Consider the following 6164-nt stretch of genomic DNA (forward strand, 5'->3'; position numbering starts at 1 on the left):
AAAGGTTATAATTTGACTGAGGGTGAAACCAACACCATCAGATAAAAATTCACAAATGCAAGTTGGAAGTATACGGCATACAGGTAAGTGTAATACTTGTGTGGTGTTTATTTTCATATAATCTTGATTGTTTCTCTCTGACAATGTTATTCTGTACTTTAACCAACACATTTAGTCCTAATGAAAACTTACCATTTTCAAATATGAATATCCTCTACTCCTTCAAAGATATTCTTATCTCTTATTGCTTGTTTACGAAAGCCACAAAGTAATTTAATGTCACCTGTGTGATGACCTGTGTTACATAATGTAATGTTCATAGAGGTTTGGAGCTTTAAATACTGGAAGGAATTTTTTTTCTTTCTGTTTGACAGAGCTAGACTTTGTGCTAAGCTTAGCTAAACATTACATCTTGATGACAACTGAACAAACTCAAGCTACAACTGAAGACCATGTGGTTGAAAGCTCTGGAAAAAAGCTAGTGAATGGACCTTAACTTATATGCTGTTTACTTACTTTAAGAAGCTACACACATCTTAAAACGACTGCATGTCTATTTACTGGACACAGTTACATGACATATATGTTCATCCTCAAAACTGACTCTGTGTGAGATGGCCATATTATAATATAGCATATTTTTATAAACATCTAACTATTTCTTTAACTATGTTTAGCCTGAAGTCAACCCATAAATATATGTGTATATGTAGTTTTTTAAATGGTCAAAAATCAGTCACCATAGAAAACAAAACTATTCTATTGTTGGTTTGGGGTTTAACTAGCTTACATGATCCTAAATAATACACTTCAAATGGGTGCAGGAGGCCTTTGATTGGCCTTTGACAAAGACCTGCAATTACCAGAGGCAACGTAACGAACAACAGCCAGGATCCCTACCTGCTCTTACTGGTCTGTGGCCAGCCAACAACTACTGTTTTCTTGTCCCATGAATGCATATTGGGTAAAGGGTGAAGTTTTGTGCTGTAATGACTGTACTCTGACTTGGTATTTTAACTGTCAACAGAGATTGTTCAGAGATTGTATTGTTCTGTTTACTGTTCATGCTAGTGCTATGTAACTGTTGTCTAAATCAACACTCTCATCAATGAGTGCTTAACTGAAGCAATCTGCTGTAGTTGGGATGTCACATATCCTAACAACAGCAAATGTCTGTGTACTTGCTGCTTTTGTGTACCTCCTTTGTGTCCAACACATTCCACATCTGGGCCTCCCCTTGTGTGGTTTGCGTGTTTTCATGGTATGTGCATAAATAAGTGCACAAAAAGCTCAGTATTTCCATTAAAGGTTCCATCTTTTCAGTAAGAGAATGTTGTTCGTTGATCAGTTTTGGTAACTTTTGAGTTGGCAGTTGGCGGACATATTGATGATGACTGTTTTTTCTGTGACATGCTGTAAATGTAATACACACAACTTTAGACACACAATTAGAGTTTTGTGCTAAACTTATTCTATGGCTCTGAATATTTCTGGAATTAATTCCATGGCAAAAAAGCACACCTCTTCTGTAAGTTGTTGTTTTCTTTCTGTGTGTTTTTTATGTCAGATCTTGGAAGACCTAGATTGTAGTAACATCACTGTGGGGAAACAGTCTTCTAATGCCGAGCTCTTGAACATGAAGCAAACGGCTCTCAAGCCGAATTAGGTCACTGAGAAAAAATAGCATCCTTGTTGTCAGCCCCACTCACCTGTTGGTTCTTCTGCCAGTTGAAGGCACATTTCTCAAAAAGTAGGCTCATGAGGTCAGGACAACCTTGAGCTGTGAAAACATGTAGAGGAAAGATATAGTGTGTTTTGTAATATTGACAACACTGTGGTTGCTTGGTTTTATCCCAAATCTCTGAGCTGCCACATGTTTCGGCAGGAGTCAGAAACACCTTCACCATCTGTTCTCACCTGCTGTTGTCATCTCTGCTCTTCAGCTCCACTGGCTACCCGTCTATTGAAGAACGGACTCGATTTTGCTCCTGTTCAATAAATACTTGCCCCATTATAGTGCATATAAGGTTCAATTTAAAATCTGAGTTTAATTCATTCATTCATTAACTGCTTTCTGATTTGAGGTTTGCACCGACACTATTTTCTTTTAAGAATGAACTCAAGACATTTCTTTTCATCAGTTGTGTGTGCATATGTGTGTGCTGCCTGAATACATGTTCCTATTTATTTTTAACTGTTTTATTGCTCTGTGAAGCGCTTGAATTGCTTTGGCATGAGATTGTGCTTTAAATAAACTGCAAACTTGAAACAAAACTTCATTCTAATACAGACAAAGGATTTAAATTCCATCAGTCCAGTGGCTTTACAGTTTGTTTTTTTACACACAACTAGAGGAACACTTCAGATCTTTCGCAAAATAAAACCCTTCATTCAAAACTATACAATAATTCATAAAACCCCAATTTTGTCACCGTAAGACACAAACACACACACACACACACACACACACACACACACACACACACACACACACACACACACACACACACACAGTCGATAGGATCTGATTCTCTTTGAACCAGTTACACACTGCTGTGCTCAATCTAAAACACTTTTAATAGTTCTACATTTCTAATGATATAGTCTGGGTTTGATTGTTTTCAGAGACATTGTTAGAGTGAAGTACATATTGACCAAACGCAACACACAAGACCAGTACGTACTGCATACTGATGTAAATATGTATTACTCTCTGTATTGTAAAATCAATCAATACATCAATGCATTTCCAAAGGTTGCATTTTGTACTGAAAATCAGAACAGACTATATACGTCTCATAAGTATTCAACAAGGTGTCTATTGAGGTGGGATAATGCTTACCTCTGAAAAGTGTTACAGTTTTTTTTATTGTGGATGTGAGCACTAAAAAAAGACCACAGGTGAGTAACAAAAACAATGGACGCCATCATAGCAGCGAGAAGCCTGTTTTAAAAAGACCTGTATTAACAATTTAATTAAATTTTTTTCATTGCCTACACACTATATATCAAAAGCTTGATTTTTGTGCACCAAAAGTACAAGCACTACAAATAGTCCTCAGGTAAGCTCTCACTGTGTTTACACTTTACTCTAACAATGACTCGAACCTAATAAAAGTATAATGTTAAAGGTGTTCTAGATTGTGACTGGTTCACACAAACTCCGACTGTATGAACCATGTGTGTGCCATGTGGTGACAAAATCATTTTTTAAATAAACTGTAGAGTTTTGATTGAGGTGTTTCATTTTGCAAAAGAAGTGAGGTATTCTGATACTCTTGTGTGAAGTTGAGTAAAGCGTCTTGACAAAATGAAGCCTGTTTTCAAAATCGTGTTTCAGCTAAAAAACAAATGAATGATGAACTTTCTTGCAAAGTCCAAGCAGCAGACGGAGAAAGAGAGCAAGAAGTGGTCAGGTTCTGAGCAGTGTACTTACTGCCCTGTGTATGGGAGCAAGAGAAGTGACTATTTATTGGTGTGCTAGTGCTCTCTGCTGGACATAAACCATAAATACACCAAGAGAGAGGGAGTAGGATTCATCCGGTATAAAAGTATAAATACAAGATTATATACACTTCATTGTACATCATCATCATGATAAATCACACCAGCGCCAATTTCTAAAAGATGGAATTAACATGCAAAGTAAATCTTCAACTGATACAAACTACACTAATGAGAGGGAAGTACATCTATTTCCACTGCCCTGTTTTAGTCTTCTTTCAAAGAAGACAGGATGAATGACCTTCTTAGCCAGTATCCATATTGTAAACATACGGAATGATTTATAAGTATCGGCGATCTCAAATTTGCAAAAAGGGTAATCATTTCCTTACTGAGCAGTTCTGGTTGTGTCATAATGTCTCAGATATTCTTGAAAAACAAGAAATTGGGTAGGCTTTTTCAAATATGAGTGATATTTTAATACCCAACCTAAATGGCCTTGCTTGAGTTGATATTAACGGATACAGTTTATGCGATGTTTTACAACAAGACATCATTGAATCAGCTGGTATAATTAAGATTTTTTTTACGCTGACAAGCTCAATAAACAGAGTCAATGTGAAAACTTTACAAATTGATTTTTCACTTAATGTTTATTTTTTCACATCCGTCAAGTAATTTAGCAGAGGTACTTTTTTGTTAATAGCAAGATTGAACTCTTTCAGCTTTTTACATTTGGACAAAAAGCAATTTCCCCCCAACTGCTCAAGCTCTGAAGTTGCAAAAGAGATGCAAGTTCACAGCAATTTCTCAGTACCGCCACACATTCTTGATTGGACTGACTCAGCCATTCCAAGACATCAACATTGTTGTTTTGAAGTCATTCGTGTGTAGCTGTAACTTCATGTTCAGGGTTGTTGTCTTGCTTGAAGAAAAATCCTCTCCCAAGTTGTAGACTGCAGCAAGCTTTCCTCTAGGATTTCTTTATTTTGCTGCATTAATTTGACCCCCCACCCTCACAAGCCCTCCAGGGCCTGCTGCAGAGAAGCATCAGCATGATGCTGCCTCCACCAGGATTTATGGTAGATGTTGTTTTTCTGCTGATGTGTAGAGCCTTTAGTGTTTAGTATGAGTGTGATGCACAAAAAACATATATTTGATCTCTTCAAACTATTACATTTCTGTCCACATTGTTTTAGCGTCTCTCACTGCACTTTCACTGTCACCACCCTGTGAAGCACCTGGACGCATGCAGCTCCTTTAGAGATGCCTTAGACCATTTTTGGTGGCCTCCATCAGTCCCCTTCTTGTAGAGATACTCAGCAGATTTGCAGTTGTGCCATATGTTTTGATTGACCCTACTGTACTGGTATATTTGGTGCCTTGAACATTTTCTTGCACTTTTCCCCTGATTCTTACTTTTCAATAACTGTCACGGATTAGTTTGGAGTGTTTCTCTGCCTTCACAGTGCCGTCATTAGGTCATTTCTAAAAACAAGTGCATGACAAAGCTGAGTCAAGAGTGTGTTTTCTGTCATGAATGTCAAAACTTAACAAACATGTTGCAAACTGCCACAAAATAAGAAGGTTAGATGCAAACAACTTTATTTATGTCATGAGTGTAAACATAATTAAAAACACCGTGATTTAATGTAAAATTTTAAAACAATAAAACCTTAAAAGTAAATCCTGGGTTGATAGTCATAGATGAAATAATACTGAACATATTGTGGAATTTACACATTTCTAATAAGTATACCCATAAATGCTAACTCACTAATTAATTACACATTATTTGTATTAGTAATTAATTGATTGATGAACTGGATACATTAATAATTGATTTAATAATTTTCGAAAATAATTAATCTATTAATTCTTCAGATGACTTATGAGAGGTTTGCAGATGTTGTACTCTGTATAAAATAAGACAAAAAACTCACAACATACAGTCCACCTTGTGAAGGAATACGGATTCAGTAGAGAATAAAAGGCTTAATGTCTTTAGTATTTATTGCAGGCTAATGCTGATCTGCTCATGAGAACTGTTGCTATATTGCATCTCTGAGATGTTATAATAGTACTCTCTAGTTATTATTATTAGTAGTGCATCATTTATTTTATTATTGTAAGTGTGCATGTTTATATTGTTGTCTAGTATAAATAATTCAACTCAAATGTACAGCCTATACATGCAGAATGTATTTATTAGAAATTATATATACTATTTGTTGACAAGAAAAGGCTGTTTCTTTAAACAATAACTTGATTCCAAAAACAAAAACTAAACTATTTCAAAAGAAAAAAAAAGAGATTGCTAATTCTCAGAGTAGGTTTTTGAAACGAAATGTGTTGGCCAACCAAGACCTTGCTCTGGATTCATGCACAAACTCTGTGGAGACTTCTGCAGTGAACGGGCACTAACATGAACATGATGCAGATAGTAGATTTGATGTCACTCCTTTTGACCAAAGTCTGGTAAGAGTTTTAATTTGCGTAATAGCGCAAACTGAACAATTAGACTACTTCAGTCTTGAACAGTTTTGGAGCAAACTGCTAGTGCTTTGTTACTCATTTAAAATGAGCAACAATGAAGACATTTGGAAATTAACTGTGAAATGTATGTGACCAAGAGGATATTATAGTTTGACCCAGAATGTGCACCAGCCAAATATGGGTAATGTTACCATATTGACCTAACCAGAAGGTATCATCTAATC

This window comes from Cebidichthys violaceus, unplaced genomic scaffold (assembly GCF_023349555.1).
Source record: "Cebidichthys violaceus isolate CVI_PGR_0920_01 unplaced genomic scaffold, fCebVio1.0.p SCAF_12, whole genome shotgun sequence".
Taxonomy (NCBI): domain Eukaryota; kingdom Metazoa; phylum Chordata; class Actinopteri; order Perciformes; family Stichaeidae; genus Cebidichthys; species Cebidichthys violaceus.